This window comes from Hippopotamus amphibius, chromosome 5, assembly GCF_030028045.1.
Source record: "Hippopotamus amphibius kiboko isolate mHipAmp2 chromosome 5, mHipAmp2.hap2, whole genome shotgun sequence".
NCBI lineage: Eukaryota > Metazoa > Chordata > Mammalia > Artiodactyla > Hippopotamidae > Hippopotamus > Hippopotamus amphibius.
This window is the reverse complement of record NC_080190.1, coordinates 128,499,152-128,525,135: the sequence shown is the minus strand read 5'-3', so window position 1 is coordinate 128,525,135 and position 25,984 is coordinate 128,499,152. Positions and strand designations below refer to the sequence as shown.

The window sequence follows — 25,984 nt, the reverse complement described above, 5'->3', positions numbered from 1 at the left end:
AGCAGGAAAAAAAAAGTGTCTTATAGAGCAAATTAATGTCAATTTCTTAGTGTCTAAAATTTTCTTTTAGATTTTTGATAAACAGGCAAAATTATTTTAACTAGCTGGAAGTGAAAGTGTGAAACTCTTGTTTAAGGATATCATTTGCCTTTTAATGGTTGAATACATGATGAAGTAAACATCCTAAGGCTCATATTATTAAAGTTACCACAGTACTTGTCAATAATTTATTCTAATTAAAAGTAGAAATGATTGATTGGGAGACCATGTATATGTAGAATCATGTTCTGTTAATAATCATAGATTAAGAATATGCTGAGTTGGACTTAAATATAGTGACATCTGGCTTGAGAAATGAGTTCACATAAGTGACTTTTTAAAAGTTGAACTAGTTACTTAAAAACTAAATATATATATCCTTGAAAATCTTTTTTCGTGTTGCAAGATGTAGAGAATGCAGAAAATATAGATAAACAAAAAGAACATAATTACCCAAAGTCCAACTACTCAGAGACAACTATTGTTAATATTGTGTGTATAAAACTAAGTTTTAAAAAGTGTACAAATAGTGTATATAGAATACCTATTTGTGCAAAATGATAGAAAAAGACAATCTTCTCAGTTCCTGGTTGTTGTTTTGTTTTTATTTTTTTTGATAGTATATTTCCTGGTTATCAATACAGAAATCTTATAGACACATCTCAATTCAACACTTCTTTTTAATAGAGAATAATAACATATTTACATCACCCAAACTCAGTACAATTTTAACAAAACAATGCTTGGGTAGGTTAAGAATGAAATTACACGTTTTGGGATGCTCATAATGTCAACAAAAGTCATCTGCTCCTCTGAAGTCAGTGCCTGAAGATGCCCTATTCATGCATACAAAGCAAAGGTTTGTTAATGTCTATTACTGGTGATTAGTAAGTGATGTTTTAAGCCATTTTTATACTAATATGATAGTATGTTACATATGTAAACATTTGACTGTGGTTTATACATGATTTAGGAAATTGAGGGTCTGGGGGTTGACATGACACATTATAAGATGCATTAGAATGATAAAAATAGGCACCTGCTTAACATTCTCTTGCTGATTTTCAGGACTGTATTATTAATGTTAATAACATATTACCATTAATGTGCAGGCATTAACATTAACACACAGGTGTGTGAGATGCCAATATATGTAACTGTGTGTACATAAACAATTTCTGGAAGCATATACAAGAAACTGGTATCACTGACTGTCTCTGGGAAGGAGATTATGTCACTGGGACAGGAATGCTGATTTCGAACCATGTGCATATGTTAGCTACCAAAAATGAAATTATGTAAGTACAATCAAATATAATGTGAAAAATATACTCATGCCTTTGAATATAACTAGTAATACCTATTTTTAGTAAAAGCAAACATGATTTAAGCTTAGTGATTCAAAGTCTCTATCAGTATTAATTGTGCAATGATTTTATTAGGGGCTACTGAGATATGAGAAGATGTTCACATCTATAGTAGACAGACTGATGGTCTTGAAATTCTAGTCAAGTATCCAGTGAACCCTTTTTAAGGAACTATTGGGCAAAAGCTATTATGTCTCATTAAGGAGCACTTTGGGGGAGAGAAAGAGTGAGAGAGTGAGAGAGAGAAAATAAAAAAGAGGAAGAAGAGAAGAAAAAAACTGCCCTGAGCACATCTGACTTTTCTGCTTCTTTTTGATGGCTGTTATCTGATTTGCAATCCATTGCTCTGAACTATAGTCACCCCTCTGAATACCGAGGTTCTGCCTTCCTGGATTCAACCAACCACGGACTGAAAACATTCAAGAAAAAGGAAAATTCCAGAAAGTTTCAAAAAGCAAAACTTGAGTTTGCTGTGTGCCAGCAACTATTTATGCAGCATTTACACTATATTTACAATTATTCACATAGTATTTACATATTAGTATTAGTATTAGGTATTATAAGTAATCTAGAGATAATTCAAAGTACATGGCAGGCTGTGCAGAAGTTATACGCAGATGCTATGCCATTATACAAAAGGGACTTGAGCATCCTTGGATTTTGGTATTGTGGGTCTTGGAAACAATCCCCCATGTACACAGAGGGACAACTGTACAACTTGTTATCTGCACTGATCAGCTCCAAGTGTTTTTTTTTTTCTTCCAGTTTTATTGAGATATAATTAACATACAGCACTGTTTAAAGTGCACAGCATAATAATTTGACTTATATACGTCATGATTACCACAGTAAGTTTAGTGAACACCAGTTATCTCATATAGACACAAAATAAAAGAAAAAAATTTTTTTCCTAGAGATGAGAACTCTTAGGATTTATTCTCAACAACTTTCATGTATTACATATAGCAGTGTTAATCAGTCATGTTGAACATTATATCCCTAGTACTTTATCTTATAATTGGAAGTTTGTAACTTTTGACCACCTCCATTCAGTTCTCCCTCCCCCCAACTCTGGTAACCACAAATCTGATCTCTTATTCCATGAGTTTGATTATTATTATTATTATTATTAATTATTGGCAGCACTGAGCAGCTTGTGGGATCTTAGTTCCCCAACCAGGGATTGAACCCAGGTCCCTAGCAGTGAAAGCACCGGGTCCTAACCACTGCACAACCAGGGAATGCCCAAGTTTGTTTGTTTGTTTTGAAGTATAATTGACCTACAACACTATGTTAATTCCTGGTGCACAACATGGCAATTCAATATTTCTATACATTACAAAAATGATCACCACAGCAAGTCTAGTCATCTGTTAACATACAAAGACATTACATTATTATAGACTATATTCTCCATGTTGTACATTTCATCCCCATGACTCATTTATTTTGTAACTGGAAGTTTATACCGCTTAATCTTCCTCAACTATTTCTTTCCCCTCCCCACTCCCCTCCTCTCTGGCAACCACCTGTTTGTTCTCTGTATCTATGAGTCTATTTCTGTTTTGTTATGTTTGTTCATTTGGTTTGTTTTCTAGATTCCACAGTAAGTGAAATCATATGGTATTTGTCTTTCTCTATCTGACTTATTTCAGTTAGCATAATATCCCACAGGTTCATCCACACTGCCATGTTGTTGCACATGACAAGATTTCATTCTGTTTTCATGACTGGGTGACTGGTCATGAAAATACACACATACACACACACACACACACACACACACCCACCCCACCCCACCCCACATCTTCTTTATCCATTCATCTATGGATGGGCACTTAGGCTGCTTCCATATTTTGGCTATTGTAAATAATGCTGCAATGAACACAGAGGTGCATATATCTTTTTAAACTAGTTTTTGTTTTCTTTGGATAAATACCCAGGAGTGTAATTCCTGGATCATCTGGTAGTTTTATTTTTAATTTTTTGAGGACCTTCCATACTGGCTTTCATAGTGGCTACACCAATTTACATTCCTACCACGAGTGCACAAGGGTTCCCTTTTTTCAATGCAGGTATTTCTTAATGATCTCCCAGATGCTACCTGACCTACCAAATAAAATCCTGCTGGTAGGAGCAAAGATTAAATTTCCATCCTGTTCAAAGATTTTTGGAACTTCCCTGTTTAATCCTAGTTCTGGATTTGTCTAGCTCCAGCTCAGTGTAGGGACACTGTTAGGGCATGACGGAAACTCTCAAGAGTCCCGGCCCATCTGCGGATTTTTGGAGGCATGTGTTCTAATTGCTCCGACTTATGTCAGAAGTCCAAAGCTAGGCTTCTATTCCCATGTGCATTAATCTCAAGATACAGGATCTCCCCAGCTGGGAAAAAAATAATGAATGAAATGATTCCTGGCCACCTTTCAGCCTGTTCATCCTTATGCCAAACCATTCATACTCCAAATGTTTCCAACAAAGCCTATTTGAACTCTTTTTTGCTTTTATAATACCCTCCTTAGCTTTGGTAATCAGGTATCCACTGTTTGCCACGTGCTATATGTACTGGCTTATTATGGAAATCTAGTCATGGCTGAAATAAACTGAATGGTTTGTGGTCACTGAAGGTGGGTTTGAACTAGTTTCATATTAGAACTTTAGCTACCTGATAAATCTGACAGCCTGAAAAATCATGCCATCTATCATATCTACAACTATTAAGGTTTATCAAAGCTTTGTGTCACTTCTTCTTGAGGATTCATGGCAGTCAAAGCTGATTACTTTAAGATGATTTATTTCCAAACCACCAACAGCTCTTCAAATGACAAAGTTATCAGAAGTCTTTCAACAGCCAGCCTGACACTCTGTCCTATAAGCTTTACCTGGCTTTCCTAAGAACACTGGCTCTTAAGCAATTCTTCACTCTATAATTTTAAAGGTACTCAACACAGGCTGTACCAAACCAGCTTGCTCCAAATCCTCAGTTGACGTCAGCTTGGCACCCTATTATTACTGAGAAGAGGTTCCATTATTGTCATCCTGTCAAGGAAGTACCAGGAGCATGTGTTTCATACTCAGGCAATACTGTACTTCTCTCATCACCCACACAAGCACCCTAATGCAGCCGAAGTTCCCATAAGTTACCTCTAACAGTCTGCTTTATCTTCCTTATCACAGTTCTGCTTCCTCGTTTCTGCCTAACATCAGTTTGTATGTCTCATGACTTTTCAAGTGAAAGTTTTAAACTTTTAATAGTATGCAAAGTTCTGTGCTTGCAGACAACGATCCTTGCTCTTTAGGAACTTATATTTAGAAAGAGAGAAGAGACACATGCCTTAATTACTGTGATGCCAATCAGCTGATTGTGTGCTGTATTAGGAGTCCAGGCAAACCACAATAGAAGTTCAGAGGAAGACATATCTGACTGGACTGGTAGAAGGCTTCATGGCAGAGATGGCATCTGCTGGTAGAGATGGCATCTGAGCGAAGACGTGAAGGCTGGCTAAGGTTTCGAACCACAATTAAAACGGAAGAGTTGACATTCCAGGCAGAAGAAACAGTCGAGCAAATGGAAGATCTGAAATTATATGTTTAGAAAACAATCAGCAGCCCAGTTTCAGCTGAAAAATAGAGTACATGAAAAACCGCAAGTGTAGACATTTTGGGGTCAACTTGTGGCATGCTTTGATTTTCCAAATTATAGAACTGAATTAATATGTAATAAAAAGGAAATGACAGGATTGGAGCAATGTTTTAGAGATTAATTTGATACTGAAATGCAGAATGGGTTAGTCAGAAGGATGGAAAAATAGTTAAAAGATTACTGAAACAGTAGTAAAGCTCTCTTAAAAACAGTATTGTAAAATAACCGAGTGCTATACGGGATTATAAAATAAGCCATGTGATGAATACTATGAAAAAATAGCATCAATGTATGGCAACCAGTTAGCTATTGAAGACCCAATGGATGACTTAGAAAGAAAAGAAGTGATATCACATTCCTTTTTTGTATGTTATGCAGCATCTATCATTTTTCTTTGCACATAGTAGGTGTTCTATAAATATGGATTCAGATGTTTTATTTTTAATATCTGATTCCAACATTCAGGATATTTCTGGGTAAGCTAGTCTCAATTTTGTTGCAGCTAATTAAAAATGCTGGATTTATAACTACTAGAAATTGAAGTGCACTATAATACTATTGACATATATACATATCATCACTGAAATTCTTTTGTAATTTATTACAAGTTTCACAGGGTATACCACTATAAATTTTAATCCTTACATTTTATCTATAAGAGTAATAATACTTGTAACAAATCTACAGAATATAAGAGCATATGAAATAACGGAAGCAAATTCCAATGCCCCACGAAACCTGGCAGGTAACATCATGAGTCAAGTTTGACACAGAGAGGGCACATACCTTTTAAAGAGGGCAGTGTTTATCCACCTAAAGCCAGTTGGTGCCAGACAGGAATACAGGTGCTGGGTTTCCAAATCTTATTTTAAGAGAGCTGGAAGTTGGGGTTTTCTCATGAATTCTTTTGATTTTTAAAACATTCTCTCTCTATAAAAAAATACATCTGCTGGCTGAATCTAGGTGACAGGTCACCAGTTTGTAGTCTCTGATATGAAAAAAAGTGAGTCTTCATGCTCTAGCCTCATTTCATAGAGACATGCACTGCTAACAATTTGATGTATTATATGATGATTATGTCTATTAGTCTCTAAATTGTTTTTTTTTTTGGAAATTAACAATAGATTGAGGACATTTTATATGCCAGCCTATGGAGATGCTCTTCTACTTCATCTTTTCCATCTTCTTCTATAGGCTGAGGTTTTCATTGTTGGAATTACATAACTATATTATCTATTTGTCTCACTTAAGGGAAATTTATATTATTTCCCTTTTTAAAAATTACAACTGGTAATAGATGGATAACCTTACAGATGTATCATTCTTCTCTTGTGCTAACATGGATTCTGGGATGTGATGTTGCTGGGTGAGTGAAATGGCATGTGCATTTGAGATTCTAACAGATATTTCCAAATAGCACTCCAAAAAGATACCTAGAGTGTTAGAAAGTGCTAAACTTCTCATCTCTTGTAAATACCAGATAGAATCTTAGACACTTTTCTCAGCCTGATAAGAAATATTGTATTTGATTATTTTTTACTGGCAAGGTTGAACACCTTGCTCTACACTAACTGGTCATTTGTAGTCTTCAATAAATTGCTTGCTCATAGCTTTTGCTCATTTGTCTACTCAGGTTGTTTGCCTTGGTTACTGATTTGTAGAAGCTTAGTATTTTCTCCCACCCTGTCTGCTCTTGGCTATAGTTCATACAGTTTACTTCTGGACTTTTTGTCTTTCACTATATGGAAACTTTAATTTTTTATATAATCAGATCAGCAAATCACGAAATATTTCCTACGTGGCTTCTGAGTTCTAGGTGATACTTGGAAATGCCATTTTCTCTTCAAGATTAAAGTATTCACCCACATTTTCTTGTATAGTAATATATATATTATATGTATATATGTCTATATACATATTAAATACTACTATATTGAATTTAGATATTTAATCCATATGAAATTTATTTTTCTAAATGGTTGGGGTAGGGATCTACCTGGTTTCCCTCAAATAAATATCATTTATTTGGACAACTGGACTGACTATTTTGAAGTGTCACCTTTGTTACATATGATTTCTAATACATATGAGTTTATTTTTGGTCTCTCTATTCTGTGCTACTAATTTATTTATCTATTCTAGTACCAGTACCAGATTTTTAAACGTCTATAGCACCATACTACATTCTTATATCCAGTAGGAAGCTCCTTTTTAAAAAAATTTCTTGACTGTGCTGAAGTATTTACCCTCCAGCTAAGTATCACTTGACACTGAGTATTCTGACTCAGTAATATATCATGTATTCCTATTAATACAAGACTTCTACAATGTTACTTGAAAAAGTGTGAGTTTATTCCTAGATATTTTATAATCAGGGTTGTTGGTGAGTTGTTTTTTGGTCTTTGTTTTTTAATAACTCATTACTTGGATACAGTTGTCATATAGGAAATCTATCATTATTTATAGTGACTTTGGGGGGACTATCTTATCTAACATAACTATTTCTAAGCAGATGATTTTAGTCCTCTATCCTGTAGGATGTTGAGGAGAAAATGTTCAGTGAGCTGAGCTGCCACAGGAGGATGCTGAAGTTTTGGCAGCCTAGTATGTGTTTCTGAAAGTCTGAAAACTCTCAGGACTAGGTATTGTGCTAATATACATTCTAAAGGAAATTAACTACTAATTGAAAATAAATTAAGATGTTAGCATTGCATTCCCAAATAGACAGTGGCACTCAATTTAAAGTTCTAAAGAAAACCTGTGAATGATTGTTAACAGGCACTGGTCTGAAATGGTTGCACAATGATTCAGCACTTTATTAAGGTGAAATTTTAAAAAATTGATCACCAACTTGAATCAATAAGCATGTTTTATAAATAGGATTACACTGAAAGGTAAAAAACATCAAGTTCTTTTATAAGTGAATCTAACAAATATTTCTTGTAGCAGTAGTAACCATTAAGATTTTACAGAGCTTTGTAGTTTACATTGTTCTTTTATATATCATTTAATCCTCAGAAAATCCTAAGAGATAGAAAACAAGGCTCTAGTGTTATCCTTACTTTTTCAATGAAGACACTGAGGTTTAATGAGATTAAATGAGTTGTCCAAATTTACATAACATATGACCTAAAAATTAGTAATCAAAATGAAGTAAAAAAAAGTACATTTCTATGAAACTCTCAAAGTTCTACTTAAACAAGGAAAAGTCAATATATCATACACTGGGCTCATCTCTTTCTTCAGATTACATGCCAGGGTTTAACAGATCAAAATGTCAATCTAAATTATGGCTAGATGAAAAACTTCTCTCTAAATCAGTGACTGTAGTAAAAACAAGGAATATCACATTAAAACATTTTCTTTTAAATAAAAAAGCCTATGCACAGTGTTCTAACCAAAGAAACCCTTGTTTCATGCATACATTTGAATTTCTTATAAAACGGAGATACATTGTCATGGCATTGTATCGCTAGAACCTCAAGGAAAATACTGTCAGTGTAAAAAACTTATGTAGAAATATATAAAACATTCACAAGTCTTTCCATATAATATTCTAGCATATATTTAATAATTTTTTCACTTATTTCTATGAGTTTACTGTGTACTTGGTTAAAGAGTAAGATATTACCATAATGAGTCAGAACAGCATATTCCCTTGTTACCAACAGAGAATTCTCTAAAGGTCTAGTTTCTTAGCATAACTTTTTGCCTGCTAATAAATGTTTAACAAGAATGCTCAGGATGCTAGAGTATGAGTGATATTAGTTATACACTAAAAAAGTTTCAATCAAATATTTATTTTGATGTGAAGACATTTCCCCTATATTCTCCACCAGTAAAATATGGCAAGCATCCTCTGTATCAATTAGAATTTTTCTTTATTTTAGAAAAGAGGAAGATGCTCAAAATAATAATTCCTGAATAATACAGGCATTTGCTATGTGCAGGAACTGTGCTAAAAATCTAACAGGATAGAAAATGGATATTTACACCCATTTTTCAGCTAAGAAACCTGAAGCTGTAAAGGTAACTAGTTGTAAATGGTAGGGACAGGATTCAGTCCAGGTCTACTTAAATTTAAAACCTGAAGGTTTAACTAGACATAAAGCTACAGAGGAGCACAGGGAATATCTGGCTTCCTCTGAACATATTCTTCAAAAGAATATGCTTTCTTCTTCTTAAGAAGAAAATTAGAACATTATGTTGATATGAGGGTTGTTATGATTACAATAGTGGTAGCAGTGTGAAAATAACAATGTCAGAAACAGGCAACAACCCTGCTTTAAATCACTGCACTATAGTGCTTTCCAGGACACTGAGTACTTCATGAGGACTTTCTTTCTTTCTTTTTTTTTTTTCTGTTTTATGTACTTACCCATTACCTGATTATTTATTATTTCCTGGTTACCTTGTCTTCTACCTTTAGAGATGACCTAGAAGTCAGACATCATTTTTTAAAAACTTCTCACTTTTTCAGAAATATGTGGCCCTCCTAGAATTCCTGGAGAGAGTGGATTATCTTTCTTCTCCCACACTAATAATCCTGTCTTCTTATGAAGAAAATGTCAGGAGGTCATAAAATACTTTCCTGATAGTGGTGGTAACTGTACCTAGGTGCAGTCCTACTCTTTCAAGTGCCCTAGTAACATACATTTTTAGGACATCTGGTAAATTCTGTAGGTTAGAGAAGCCTGCAAACAATCTTGGGGGTTGGGTTACAGCTTCAAGGAAAACAGCATGTGTATCCACTGAATCATCACTACTGGAAAAAGACTTCAGAGTGTCTCTCCTAGACTTTCATTCATTAGGTTTTCAATAGCAAAGACTCTGCACACAAGTAGACGATAGAGAGCTTGGTCGGGAATTAAATATGTCCATGGACTTCATAAAGTTTGCTTATGACACTGGACAATGCTAGTCTATTCACTGAAACGTCCCAGGCCTGAATCTGTGTTGGGACAGCTCATTTGCAACTAAAATATTTATCCCACATCATCTTGTGTCTATTATGGGTTGAACTATGTCCCCTACAAATATTTATGTTGAAAATCTAACCTTCAGTAGCCTCAGAATGTGACCTTATTTGGAAACAGAGTCATTGCACATGTAATTAATTAAGATAAAATGAGGTCATAGTGTAGTAAGGCTTCTAATCCAACATGAACTCGTGTCCTTGTAAAAAGGAGAAATTTGGACACAGAGACATGCACACAAGGCTAATACCACATGAACATGAAGACAGATGGAGGTGATATACCTACAAGTCAAGAAATGTCAGATTTCCTGCAAACCACAAGAAGCTAGGAGAGACACATGAAGATTATCCCTCACAGCCTTCATAAGCAACCAATTCTGCCAATATCCTTGATATCAGACTTCTGACAATAAATTTCTGTTTGAGCAGCCTAGTTTGTGGTGCTTTGTTATGACAGCCCTAGCAAACTAAATACATGGTCCTTCAAGAAAGATCTTCATTGATTTAGGATGAAATATATGTCTCTCTGTCTTCACAGAGTTGATATGGAAAATGTTCTGTTTAAATAATCCTTTATATTTTATAAAGCTATTGTTAAGATACCAACACACTACAATAAAGACTATTATAATAAATTCCTATGTGGATTGAGCTGCAAGAAAAGTTTTGCCTTAGTATAATATGTTTTCCTTTTTAAGAGAGTCAGTATGCTTCTCTTTTTACTCTAGCACCCAGAAAGCTTAGAACCAAGTGTATTGCCCCAAAACTGAACACATGTATCTGAAAACATCTACTCCTGAAATGAAAACATTTGCAAAACATCCTTTAGATGTTTTTTCTTGTTGTATCCTTGTCTCATCTGGATGTAATTCATAAGTAGTTTCAAAGCCTTTCAGAAAAGAAAGAAAAATCAATTTTTTAAACAAAATGATAGTATATGCCCTCTAGAAATTAATCATAATTTGCAATAGTCTCAGAAAAATTAGAATTACTAGCTGGAGAATTACTAGTGTTAGGGTAGTCTTGAGTAGTGTATAGCTATTAATTCAGAAAAAAGTGTTGGGGTGGGGCATGGGCACAGAATCATGCCTTTGAGATCCAGGAAAACTCTTATATAAGAGAAAGCTTCAAAGACCCAAAGATTTTTCCCATAAGGTGTTTGATCAGTTCATCACTAATATTACTTTCTGTGATTGGTTCATGACATCTATAAAAGGCTCACTTTTTTGTGTGTAAAACCTTAACAAGCAGAGATAGTATATTAATGTCCAAAGACAGTATATATAATGTCCAAAAAACAGCCAGAAAAGGAGGACTGATGCTGGCAAAAGCCTAAGCAGGGAAGCTCAACGCTAACTGTGGCAGTAGAGCTGCAAGTAAGCAGGCATCTTGATGTCAAAATGAAGTGAGTCAATGAGTCAATAGTAAATATCAATGAGGTCTTGAGTCTGGTGATAAAAACTGCAGCTTGCACCCCTGCACCGAAGCCCAATAAGCCAAAGATGAAAGAAGTTCAGAAATACAGAGCATCGAAAGTGATACCACAGAATATGCACGCAGAGAGGATAGCATGAAATTCAAGAATTCACCTGAAACTTAGTCATTCTCCAGATGATGCACAGCAGCGTGCCAGGGCATATTAACAAACATTGCCAACGGCTGGCAAAGGAGGTGGATGTTTACAGTCACTGCATGTAGCTCAAGGTCCATAAGCTGTGTCATAGCATGTCAGTACCCCCTCTCCCTCAGCTACTGCTGCAATGGTACCTATGGCTCCATGAGCAGCCATGAATTTCAGGCACTCAGATAGATAATTTATGATCTCATGTCATACTCACAAACAACATTATGAAATAGATTTCTTTTAAAAATCTTGCTTTAAGGTAAGGAAACAGAGGATGTGAAAGGTTAAGTAGTTTTTTCCAAGTAATCCAGCTGATGAATGGCAGACTGGTATTCAAACTTAGGTCTGTTGGAATTTCAAGTGTCCTACCCAGCCTTTCCAAAGAAGAATCATTGCTATTGCTAACTCAATCATTGTCACTGCCCAATTTGGAAATCTCCAAATCAGTATTGTCATTTTTCATCTTTAGGAGAGTACTTCTGGCACTTCACAAAATGGCCTGCCCCCTTTACAGCCATCTTGTTATTTCATTAATATCACTTATTCTTTCCGTCCATAGTGCTGTTGATGGCAGCTTAGCTCTGGATACAAGGTCTTTTAGGAGAGGGCAGATAATTGTGTCTACTTGGAATCAACTGTTAAATATGCCTTCTGACTTCTCAGCATCTTAGAGTGATTGATTTTGTCCCCCAGTGTGACCTAGCTGTATTGCCCCATTACAAAGCTGGGGATCTGGAGTCACAGCAATTTACGGTCTGAATTTGCTCCATGGAGAAATTTCAAGACCTCTAGGCTCACACAATGGACAATGACAAGAGGGTCTTAGCATCCACGGGGCATATGGATCTGGCCACCACACCAGGTCTTCTTTCTTTTAGCTTACATTATAGTATTTAAGTCAAGCAACTGTATTGACACTCATTGTGGTAGCCTGAATAATGGCCATTATTGCCCATTTCCTTATACTTGAGACTGAATGTTTCCTTATTTGGTAAAAGGGACTTTGCAGTTATGATTAAGTTAAGGATTTTGACATAGAGAGATTATCCTGGATTATCTGGGTGGGCCCTACATGCTATTACAACTGTCTTTTAAAAGAGGCAGAGGGAGATTTGACTGAAAGGAACAGGTGATGTGATAGACCTGAAGATGCTATGAAGCTCTAGAAATAGAGAAGACAAGGAGAGGGATTTCCCCCCAGAGTTTCCAAAAGGGAGTATAGCCTGTTCACATGTTGACTTTAGCCCAGTGAAACCAATTTCAGACTTCTGACTTCCAGAATTGTAAGTAAATGTATGCTGTTTTAAGCACCAAGTGTGTGTTAATTTGTTATAGCAGCCATAGGAAACCAATGTAGACATATTTTTAACCTTATATGGAATGGGCCTCAAATATTTGAAATTACACCATCTTTCATCAATGTCTTTCAGAAAATAACTCCCTTAGAGAATTCCAGTTTTACTAATAAGGGACTGGAAGCCCAGTAATTCAACTTCAAAAAAATATGCAACTCTTCTTTTCAGGAAATGTGTTAATTAATGTGGGTCACAAACTCTGCCTTTTAATATTCTCCGTGCAGTTGGCATAATATAGCTAGGGGTCCTACATTTAAAAGAAACAGTAGGAAGAATTCTTGAGTGTCCTTAACTATCCCTCTCACCCCACTTACCTTTTAGTGCTGAAGGTCAGGCTGCAGAACGCAAATTTATTTTGTAGATTATATCTTGCTTCTTTGTATACCAGGTCTGTACTAGCTGCTTATTTCTAGTATCTGGGTGAAATTACAAGTCTAGAAAATGCCAAATAGCCCTATGAAAAGGTGAAACATATGAAAGATTATCAAAGAATGCCAAATAAATATGCATATTTATTATAGTCATTTTTGTGTTTACCATGTAAAAGAATATTACTACCATTTCCCATGTATCTTTCTGTGGCTTACAGGAATTTATAGTCATAATTTCTTATTCTAACTAAACATCATGAAAGACCTTTGGATTCAGCTACTTTCCTTTTCAAATTTCACTCTCAAGAAAGTGAAGCTACTGATCATGAATTGGCACAGTGCATATTTTAGAGAGATTCTTAGGCTCATGACCCAGTTCTGCTACTGCTCAGATTTCTGATTCTGCCACTTTTTACTTAACCATGGTGATTTCAGGGTCCCATGAAGCTGGTTCATCTCAGTAAGGCTAGTAACTCACTGAACAACATACTCAGAAAAAGAAAACTTAAAGATGTTTTCTGGCTTTATTTAAAATGGCTTACAGCAAGATGCTATTTTGTTCTTTGTGGCAAGCATTCCTGATTTATACACACAGTACTCCAGGCAGTCTTCCAATTCTGACCAAGAGTTGCTTTGTGTGATTCAAAAATTAATGATTGAAAATCCTTCAAATCCTTTAAAGTTTTTTCCTCAATAATTCAAATAGGTGAAGATTTACTGTTATCTCAAACTTACTAACAGGAACACTTTGATTTGGGTGGGATTTTGGTCATATTTGAAACTAACAGTTAAAAATCACTGGTCTTCCCTGGCAGTCTAGTGGTTAAGACTTCATGCTTCCAATGCAAGGGGCATGGGTTTGATCCCTGGTCGGGGAACTAAGGTGCAGCATTCCACATAGTATAGCGAAAAACACAAATAAATAAAATCACTGCTTCGTAGTTCTTAACCAATTGGGTGCTGGTTTTTTTGCACAAATTGAAAAACAAATTTTTTTTAAAAAAATATTTATTTATTTTTGACTATGTTGGGTCTTCGTTGCTGCGTGCGGGCCTTCTCTAGTTGTGGTGAGCGGGCGCTACTCTTCCTTGCAGTGCGCAGGTTTCTCAGTGCGGTGGCTTCTCTTCTTGCAAAGCACGGGCTCTAGGCACTCAGGCTTCAGTAGCTATGGTGCATGGGCTTCTGTAGTTGTGGCGTACAGGCTTATTTACTCCGCAGCATGTGGGATCTTCCTGGACCAGGGATCAAACCTGTGTCCCCTGCATTCGCAAGCAGATTCTTAACCACTATGCCACCAGGCAAGTCTGATAAACAATTACTGACTTTAGAGAGAAACTGCATGCCCTGGGTGGGTGAGGAGTCCTTTTCATAATTCACTGTATGTACTCCAAATCTCAGTGGAAATCTAGAAATACTATGGAGCAAAAGGAAGACACGAGGCTTGCCTAGTGGGCAGAGAAGTTGGGTAAACTTAGATTATGAGGCAAACGCTTGTGGACTAGAAGGAGGAGAACAATTAAGGAAAGAAACTGAAAAAACGAAAGAAGGAGGATAGAAATATAAGGTCATAAGAGGCAAGAGGGCTCAAAGGAGGTTAAACGGTAACAGAGGAAGAGGAAATTCATGAACTTAGAAAAGGGAAAAGTGGGACTAAGTGCTAATTTGTTAAATTTTGAAATGGAAATTGAGGGATGTCAGATGGCATCTATTGTTTCAGTAAGATACGAGACTAGAGTTCAAGGAGGAGAAATGTTCAGGATAATATTTGTGAATGTGACAGAAAGTCAATTAATGATGAATAAAAAAACTGTTGAGCAGAATGAAGACTGGGGTGAGACTGCATATCTTACAAGTCTATAATAGGACAATCAGCTAGGCTATGCTTTGCAAATTCAGGTACCATTGGGTCTATCATCTGTGTGCCTAGAATAAACAAAGCTGTAGGAATAACAGTACATCTTCCTCTAGTATCAATTTCACTTGAAACATTTGAAATGAAATTTTAAGTGCTTAACTGAATGTTTTAAAATATTTTAATATAGAGAGAATGAAAATCAGGGTAAACTTTTTAAGATCAATGTGAAACTTCAAATAAATTAAGTGCTGTGGTAAGCCGCTCTTGATTATAGCCCACAACGTTCTCAGGACTGCTACACATCTGTTCGTTTTCTTGTACCCTTGGAAGAATGTCTACAGAAAAGTTTCAGATGGTAGGGGGCTGTAGACGATGCAAGTAGGAGCAGAGAAAACAAAAGGGCTGATTTCTCTCTGGGATTGGCAAGGGCTGGAGGCCAATGAGGTGAGGAACTCTAAGGTGCTTGTGCAAGGCATTAAAGGTGGCCTTTTACTCCATAGGATAAAGCAATTCTCCCAAACTGTCTGACATAGATATTATATTTATCACTGGTTTACAGATTTGGAAACTAAGCCTCAGAGTGGTAAACAATTTGCTTAAGAGACATAGCTGATAAGTAACCAGGGAACTGCGTGTGGTTGGAAAGGCTCTGATGGCTTGGAAGACCAATAGGCAATAGAGGAACTACAAGTCTGATGAAGGTAAAGATGGGGTCAGCAGGGGACAGGGCCTAGGCAAGGTAGAAAGACATCAAAATCCAACATCCATTTATGACAAAAACTCTCCAGAAAATGGGCATAGAAGGAAATTACCTCAACATAATAAAAGACATATATGACAAACCAACAGCCAACATCATCATCAATGGTGAAAAACTGAAAGTATTCCCTCTAAGAATAGGAACAAGACAAGGATGCCTACTTTCACCATTATTAAACATAGTTTTGGAAGTGTTAGCCACAGCAACCAGAGAAGAAAAAGAAATAAAAGGAATCCAAATTGGAAAAAAGTAAAATTGTCACTCTTTGCAGATGACATGATATTATACATAGAAAACCCTAAACACTACCAGAAAACTGCTAGCACTAATTGACAAATTAAGTAAAGTAGCAGGATACAAAATGAACGCACAGAACTCTCTTGCATTCCTATACACTAACAACAAAAGAGCAGAAAGAGATATTAAGGAAACACTCCCATTTACCACTGCAACAAAAAGAATAAAATACTTAGGAATAAACCTGCCTAAAGAGGCAAAAGACCTGTACGCAGAAAACTATAAGACACTGATGAAAGAAATCAAAGACAATACAAACAGATGGAGGGACATACCATGTTCTTGGATTGGAAGAATCAACATTGTGAAAATGACTATACTACCCAAAGCAACTTACAGATTCAACGCAATCTCTATCAAATTACCAATGGCATTTTTCACAGAACTAGAACAAGAAATTTTACAATTTGTATGGAAACACAAAAGATCCCAAATAACCAAAGCAATCCTGAGAAGGAAAGACGGAGTTGGTGGAATCAGGCTCTCTGACTTCAAACTATACCACAAGGCTACAGTGATCAAGACAGTATGGTACTGGCACAAAAACAGAAATACAGATCAGTGGAACAGAACAGAGAGACCAGAGATAAACCCATGCCCATATGGGCACCTTACCTTTGACAAAGGAGGCAATATAGAATGGAAAAAAGACAGCTTCTTCAATAAGTGGTGCTGGGAAAATTGGACAGCTACATGTAAAAGAATGAAATTAGAACACTTCCTAACACATACACAAAAATAAACTCACAATGGATTAAAGACCTAAATGTAAGGCCAGACACTATAAAACTCCTAGAGGAAAACATAGGAAGAACACTCTATGACATACATCAAAGCAAAATCCTTTTTGACCCACCTCCTAGAATAACAGAAATAAAATAAAAAATAAACAATGGGACTTGAAACTTAAAAGCTTTTGCACAGCAAAAGAGACAGCAAAAGAACAAGACAAGAAGACAGCCCTCAGAGTGGGATAAAATATTTGCCAATGAATCAACAGACAAAGAATTAATCTCCAAAATATATAAGCAGCTCATGCAGCTTAATATCAAAAAAGCAAACAACCCAATCCACAAATGGGCAGAAGACCTAAATAGACACTTCTCCAAAGACATGCAGATGGCTAACAAACACATGAACAGATGCTCAACATCACTCATCATTAGAGAAATGTGAGTAAAAGCACAATGAGGTATCATCTCATACTGGTCAGGATGGCCATCATCAAAAAATATAGAAACAATAAATGCTGGAGAGGGTGTGAAGAAAAGGGAACCCTCCTGCACTGTTGGTGGGAATGTAAATTGGTACAGCTACTATGGAAAACAGTATGGAGGTTCCTTAAAAAACTAAAAGTAGAATTACCATATGACCCAGCAATCCCACTACTGGGCATATACCCTGAGAAAACCATAATCCAAAAAGAAACATACCACAGTGTTCACTGCAGCACTATTTGTATTAGCCAGGACATGGAAGCAACCTAAATGCACATCAACAGATGAATGAATAAAGATGTGGCACATATATACAATGGAATACTACTCAGCCATAAGAAGGAATGAAATTGAGGTGGATGGACCTAGAGTCTGTCATACAGAGCGAAGTGAGCCAAAAAAGAGAAAAACAAATACCATATGCTAACTCATATACATGGAATCTAAAAAAAGTGGTACAGATGAACCCAGTGACAAGGCAAGAATAAAGATGCAGATGTACAGAACAGACTTGAGGACAAGGGGCGAGGGGGTGGGAGGGGGGGTGAAGGGGAAGCTGGGACGAAGTTAGAGAGTAGCACTGACATATATACACTACCAAATATAAAATAGATAGCTAGTGGGAAGCTGCTGCATAACACAGGGAGATCAACTTGATGATGGGTGATGACTTAGAAGGCTGGGATAGGGAAGGTGGGAAGGAGTCACAGGAGGGAGGGCATATGGAGATATATGTATAAATAGAGCTGATTCACTTTGTTGTAAAGCAAAAACTGGCACAACAGTGTAAAGCAATTATATTCCAGTAAAGAGCTTAAAAAATAATCAATCATGACTATAGAGGGGTCACAATTTGGAAAAAACACAAACAAAAAAGAAAAAAAACCAAAGCAAAACAAAAAAAGAAAGGCATCAAAGTTAGGTGCTGTATTTATTGGTTGTTTGATACCAAAGTCACTGTCTAGATTTAACAAAACTTCTGTAAGCATCATTCAAAAAAGTCAAATCAGCCTTATATCTCCCTCCAGCTATTCAGAGTGGTTGCTCCTCTGCCTCATTTTTCTTTCCTGGAGGACAGAAACTGCAATAAGACTGAAGTTTCCTTCTGTTATGCAACGATCACAAATTAAGAAAATGGAGTAAATTACATTGGATTAGTAAGTAGCTCAGCTTTTCTCCACACCATGTATTTGGGAAAAGCACAAACTCTAGTAAATTGTATCTTCTTGCTTCTCCTTAATAATATAAATATAGTATGCCAAAGATTTGGGACCTATGAGAGCTTCTGTTCCTTCCAACATCATTGTGTTGCCTGTGGTCAGGCTCCCTCATTACTTTAAGATTTTTTCCACATTAACATTAAGAGCAAACTTTTCAATCTCTTGGGGATTTCAAATTATTATTTTTGTTACTGTTCATTTAATATGTATTTCTTGAGCACAAGCTGCATTTTCAACATTGTGCTACTGTGGGGGAGGGTGGGCAGTGAAGGGAGGCACCAAGAGACTTGTTTACAACCCAGGATTCATCTTTAACTGCTGGTTATCTACAAATAAAATTTAGTTTATCTACAAATCAGACTTAAACCTGTTTTCTAATAGATAGAAATCCTAAATTATCAACAGTAATGCCAAATAAAGAAGGAACTTGCAGTAGGCCTGGTTGGTCCATTTTGGAACCTGGTGTCAGGCAGAGGACTTGGGGGACTAGGTGTGAGGTAAAATCATTGTGTGTAGCAGAGCTGGAAGATCACAGTAAAATTCCCACAAATTAGGGAGGTCAAAGATGCACTTGGTGTGTTGTAAAATGCATTCATGAGCTGTGAGCTAGACAGGTGAGAATCAGTCAGGGTAGCTCCATTCTCACCCATGATTCTCTTCCTCAGTCAACCCATCAGCAGTGGCAGCTACAGATTAAAAACAGTCACAGTAGCTCTATTTTGGCTAATCCTACTCCAGAGAGGCCACTATGTCTATATACATTAAATGATTTTACCAAAAAATCTCCCTCTGAAATCACAGGCAGGAAATGAAATTTCCCGGCAAAGGAAGTGGAAATGCTGGTTATAAGACACTGTCTTTTGGGAACTCAGTAGATTTCTCTATTAAAAACAAGAGGCAATCTTATTGCTATGTCTGGGAACTAATATTTCCAGATTCTTTTGATATATTTGTCTAAACAGTGGAGGCTGATTGGAGAAATGTTACTGATTTTCAGATTAGACAAGTTAACTGTTATCCTAATACAGAACTGACTAACTTAACAAGTGTGTATGTGGGTTGACCAGAAGCACCACACCCCATGCAAATCAGTTTCCCAATCAAAAGAATTTTTGAGATCACATCATTTTGTTAATGGTAAATGGACTAGCTTTAATGTAAAATACTGAAATCATAATTAAGACTAAGAAATGTGAATGATCCATAACATGTTTTGAAAGCCAAGTAGGTAAAAATCCGAAAATTTAGTCATTCAAGAGCAGTAATGCAGAAATGTCATGAAGAACATAAATGCTGAATTCACAAAATACCACCTGACAGACATTTCAAGTGAACGGTAGCAGTGTAAATCCTAGAACAAGAACAAGAAACAAGGATAAAATCTAGGCGGCCCTCCAGTCCTTTCCATTAGACATTTACAGGACCAATCTAAAAACATCTTAATAGGGAGTTTGGAGATTTTATCAGAATGACTTTTTCCTTCACAGATTCTAAGGAATGAGACATGTGTATGCCATTGGTGCATATACTGAGATTAAATATCCTCCACAGGATCGTGCAACATTCATTAAACATTTGTTCTGAGTATTGGGATAACTCTGAAAAACCTACTTAGGCTATTTTTTAATCTCTAAGTAGAAAAAAGAGGTGTGGGGAGAGAGGCAGTGTGAAAACGGCACTAAGAGGGATATGCTGGGAACACAGCGGAAAATCAAAAGGGTTTCTGAAAACTTGGGGCAAATTTAATAACTATGCTTAGGAGAGGCAATTTAGAAATCACAACTCCAAGAGCCCCTGTATTGTGTGAGATACCTTTGCATGAGTAAGGATGCAGTGAAAAGGGACATCCTAGGCTGCCACCATGGCTGACCTGGGTGGGTAGCAGAGGATCAGTAAACATTTCTTACAAATCTTCCTATTAGATTGCTAGTTGTGGTAAAATATTTGTAATTTCTGAAAAAGCAATTAGGTCAGGAAAATATTTTCTGGAGTTTCTGACGGTTTTGGTGTTGAAGACTGAGTGTTACCCTGACCAGGATGCGGGCCCAGCTCTGCCCCCTCCCAGCCTTGTGGCAGCACTGGTGGTTTTGGTGAAGATTAAAGGAGAAGCACATAGAGCATCCTCATTCTACCTAGTACAAATAAAAGCTATCCTGATCACCAACATCTTTTTTATCACCACTCATACAGTTCTGGGATATATATGAGGAGAATGGTGAAAACTTACATTTAAACAAAGAATTTAAAATGAAGAGGAGAGTTACAAAGACCGGAATGAACAGCCAACTCTGAAGAGCCCTGGGCCTGGTTCCAGTGAAGAGCTACACATTGCCAAGAGAAAGGGCTCCCAGCCTTGGGCCCACCAGAGGGTTCCCGTCAGCAGGCAAGTTTGGAGGAGACTAGCCTAGAGCACATTTTTCAAAGGGTGCCCACCTGAGATGTTCTGTTAGAAAGGTGGATTTCTCCAAATCACCTCCCAGGCATCCCGACTCAGGAGTGTGACAGAACACAAATGGGAAAGGAGCCACTGTCAGCAGGAGGCAACTGATAGGGATGTCAGGACTCACTTGCTGCTCTCAAACTACTCAGCTTTGCAGATCTCTGAGTCCTCCTGAACTCCTCTTTTGCTCTGGTAGTATGAGAAAGCATTTCCCAAGGGAAAAGCCTCAAGGAGGAAGTGCTTCTTCTCCACGGCATCGTAGGAATATCTGATCTTCTGGAATTCGAAGGGCAGAACCTCCCGTCCATCTTTGCCCTGTGGGAGAAGGCTGTGTCAGAGGCCCCTGACTTGAGGGTATCAGTGCCTGGGGTTCCCACTCAAGCCCATGCCAGGGAAGCCTGGCAGACAGTCCCTACCTTATCAACATGCAGGGCCACGAGCTTTGGAACCATTGTTGGTGGTTGGCAGCACCTTCCTAAAAGTCACTTTGCTGGGGTCCTACTCCTTAAAGAGGCAAAATGCTGCTACTGAACCTTTCTCAAGCCCAGCTCCATAGCCCCACTGGGGAGGCTGCTGGAGCTACAGCTCTTGGGACATGTTCTGGAACATGTTTGGGGCTCTAGGTGATGGCTTGGCCACTCCCCAGTCACTGGGCCAAGGGACAGCACCTCACTGTGCCTCTGGTCCAGCTCAAATCATAAAAGCTGGGGTCACAAATAGCACCCAATGCCCAGAGCTCTGCTGATGATGACATGAACTCAAACAGGAAGAACAATACCTGGCACGAGGTTCACTCTCAATCCACAGGGCCCTGTCACAGCCACCTGGCCTGCTGCCTCTTCCCCCCAACCCATCACTATCCTTCCTTGTGTCCTTAAGTAATGAGGGACAATGTGACTTGGGGATTGTTCTTAACTAGCTAAGGGGCTTGCCATGTTCTGTCTTCTCCACCTGGAACAGTCACACAGCTAACTTCAGGCCTTTGCTCAAAGGTAAACTTCTCAAGAAGCTGCCCCTGGATGCTCCATCTAAAGTTCCCTCACAACATTCCTCTCCTTGTCCTGATTTTCTCCCTTAAGCATTGACTGCTGAGTATGAGTTCTATCTTCCCCACTAACTCCATAAAAGCAATGGGTTTGTCTGTTTTGTTCACTGTGATTTTCCCAGCACCCAAGACATGGAGGCACTGAATGGAGCTCAATTAGTGCTTCCTCAATCCTGTGAGCTGCATCCATCCCATCCGGTGCTGCCATGTGTGTCTGGGGGGTGGTGGGGAGGGGAGGCACTGCCCTTATCCTGAGAAACCAGGGCCTGCCCCTCCAAGAGTTCATGGGCCACCAAAGCAAGCAGAAAATAATGACAATAGACAAATTTACAAACTTTGGTAACCTATGGAAGAAAAGTGCAAAGCACTACATGGGGCTAGCCCCACGGCAGGCCCTTCGCAGACATCTCAGTTCCTAATCACAATGGTATCCTCAGCAGGTGTTACAGTTCTCACTAAGGGCCCCAGTCTAAGATCCCTGATGCAAACCCAGATCTTCCTGTCCTAATCTTACAGCTGCTTAACTCTTCTTTGCTCTTCATCCTTCGAGAGAAGGTTAAGAGTCATACTTTTTAGCTGCAAACCAACAGACAGCGCCCCCCCACAACTCCCCTGCATTCTTCTGTCCCTCACTGAGGTCTTTCATTGTAATGACTTGAAGCCACCAAGCCAAGAAGTTTGAGCCCTTCCCCGGGGATAAGGCTTGTTGGGATAAGGGAGATTTCACTCTCTCAGAAGAGAAAGAGGATTCAGTCCACTTTTGAAGCGATGCAGGATTCCTGTGCTCTTTCAGCAAACACATGCCTAGGATCTGAGGGGAGGCTGACCTCAGTGCCCATGGCTCCAAACCTGCTGGTGTCATCTGAGGCAGGCCCAGAGGGCGGTGGTTCAGTCACTGATACCAACTGCTGACCCAAGGCAGCTCTCACTCATCCATATTTCAGGGCTAAGGGTCACATGCACTACCACGCTGTGGTATCCTGACGTGAGTCTTAACTAAATCACTCTCATCTTTCAGAAAGGCATAAAGACTCCAAACAGTTTAGTCACTTGCTCACAAATAGCTCCTGCATCCTAAACGCTGCCTTAACTGCATTTCAAACTAGTTTTGGTCCACACATGGTGGGGGAATGAAAGAGTGAGTCTCTGAGCACTGTACAATAAGTAGGACTAATACTCAATTCTCAAACCGAGTTTCATAGACAGGGAACCATAGCCTGCAGGTCTAGCCTCACAATTTGAAAAGCACGGTAAGAGATAAGACTACAAAAAAGACAGGGCCGCTTCCAGGAAAAACCGAGTACTCACTAATACGGGAGCTAGCATTAACAACTCCAGTCAAACAGAGACACGGGCCGGGCCCTGCGCTAAACTTTATCGAATCTAAATGACAACACCAAAGGATTCCAGAAAAGAAAAGTTACCGGCGCCAGGGTCGCACCACAAGTCAGCAGCTGGGTCAGGATTTAGCCAGTGCAAAAAGTTGGAGAGCGCCGCCGGGGACCTAGGCCCAGCAGATGGGAAGCCCAGGCCGGTCTGGGGACGGACACAACGCGGTGGAGAAGCCAGGCCTTGCTTGGGATTGGACTCGTACGCGCGCACTTACCAGAGGGCAGGTGAGCGCGCACTGCGCGTGCTCGGACCCATGCCCCGAGAGGACGGTGAGTGAGGGTGCGAGGCAGATGGCGGTCAGCATGAGCAACGCAGCCTCGGGGACCTACGTCCAACTGCCAGCCCCACGCCCAGCCAGGCCGGGTAGAGCAGCCCCTGGAATGGCAGCACCGTTCGGCCACATGGCGGCGGCCAGCTCGTGGCCACTCACTGTGAGCGCAGGTCCAGCGGCAAGGAGGGTGCGCGGCGGCTGCCTGGGCTTGGGCTGCTCGACAGGGTGGGTCAGGCCCAGCAAGCCCGAGCCCCTCAAGACAGTCCGAAGACCCGCGCCCCAGGCCACACCTCCCCCTTTTTAACCTGCGCCGCTCTCGTTTCCGCAGAGGCACCGCCTCACTTCCGAGGTTTTACTTCCGGTGAGCCTTGGGTGGGGCCTTAGCTGAGCAGAATCACAACAACCAGGGCCACGTAGAGGCTGGGTCCGGAAGTGGCTACTCAGGCCAACGCCGTGACAGGTTGCGGCCAGAAAAAAAGGCTGGGCGCCGCCATGACCGAGAGGGCTTGAAAGGGCTAAGGCGGCCTGTCTACTCTGCCACGCCGGACTGAGACAGGAAAAAACGAGGCAAGGCGGGCTGGGCGCTGTGACACCCTGAACCGGAAAAGGCGAATCCTCTTCCGAGACCGCATGGCGCCGGCCTGTTTGTGTCACGAAGGACGGAACTTTGACACTTTGGAGGCGGGGCCTGTCAGAGAAAAGCCGGCGTTCAGGGGGCGGGGTTTGCTATGGGGGCGGGGCTTGTGTCTTGTTTGCCGAAAGCTTCCTCTTTTAGGGTCCTGGGGAGAGCTGAGGGCTGGCCGGCTTAGAGAGCCAACACAGGTCACAGCCAGGCATGACAAGAGCCATCATGCAATAGATAATAGTTACAAAGTTACTACTTTAACATATGAAAAATCGGTGTTTATTTGAAATGGTATTCTTCCTATATTATTTACTTTCCTGTTACATAAAGGCTATTGTTTGAACAAAACCAAAATAGTATTGTACTAACAGTGGCAATGGTACAGTATTTAATAGTACTATTAATAGGAAAGTGTATATCAATATGTTTATAACCTTTCTGCCCTCTGATACAGAATTTATGTGAACTACTTTTTCAAATTTTATTGAATGTTGAGTTTTCTGGTTTATATTGCATAGTCTTAAGATTCTTAAAATACATACATGAAGGCTGTGCAAAAGGATAATGTAAATGCAATAGGGCTTGGACAATATTTTATATTTAATAAAAATAACTGTGATGTTTCTTTGTCACATTGCGCAGTAGGATATTTTTACTCTGTTTTTTTTTCCAATTATGCTTAGTTGAACAGGCTGTGATCTTTAGAACATCCTTTTCTTTTATGTGGTGATAAAAATAAGGCAAAGATGACATCATTTTGACTTGCTCTTATCAAGTTCAGAATTCTTAATTCTTAGTGTCAGTCCAATGTGATGACATCAAGCTAAATATCCTCTCAACTAAAGCCTTTCTGCATGGATTTTACTTGCTAACAACAGCATGCTTTTTTACTTGTAGGACTTTGTTTCTGGTTCTCCAAAGCAGGTTTGTTTTGTAGACCAGCTTATTTATCAGTCAGGCCTTTGCATCTATAAATTCATCATATGCTGTTATCAGTATCCAAAATGTTCATAGGTTTTTGGGATATCAACATACGTTAAACCTCCCTTTCTCAGAAGAATGTTTTTAAAGCATAGAGGTAATTTGAAGTTGTGAAATGAGAGTTGGATTCCAAATAGTTACATTTTTAGGAAAGAAACAGAATGTTTTGTTTAATTCAGCTGCCCTTTCCTGGTGACATTTTGAATTTTGAAGCAGTCTTCCTTCAAAAAATGAGTCATTTTTTGCCATATAAGTTTTTGTCACAACCTACACATAGTGTTCAACAACTTAGGGGCAGTTAGTTCATCCTTGTCTTGTGCTTTTGGTGTCACATGCAATAAATTGCTACCAAGATCAATATGAAGTAGCTCGTTCTCTATGTTCTAGAGTTTTTACAGTTTCACGTCTTAAGTTCAAGTCCTTAATCCATTTCAAGTTAATTTTTGTGAGTGGTGTAAGATAGAAGTTCAATTTCATTCTTTTGCTTGTGGATATCCAGTTTTCCCA

The 25,984-nt window shown here is 38.8% G+C and overlaps 1 long non-coding RNA gene across 3 annotated transcripts; it reads right to left on the bottom strand.

Annotated features, from left to right (window-relative positions):
- Window positions 1-630: 630 nt before the first annotated feature.
- LOC130853343 (uncharacterized) lies at window positions 631-24,515 on the bottom strand. Of its 3 annotated transcripts, none has more exons than XR_009053728.1 (4): window positions 23,815-24,515; window positions 21,157-21,478; window positions 13,318-13,457; window positions 631-10,913 (listed from the first exon to the last, which is right to left on the bottom strand). It is a non-coding gene; the product is annotated as an uncharacterized LOC130853343 (long non-coding RNA). The 3 variants fall into 3 exon arrangements; XR_009053726.1 differs by having other exon boundaries at window positions 21,291-21,478; window positions 23,815-24,514; XR_009053727.1 differs by having other exon boundaries at window positions 631-4,980; window positions 21,291-21,478; window positions 23,815-24,506.
- Window positions 24,516-25,984: the final 1,469 nt, after the last annotated feature.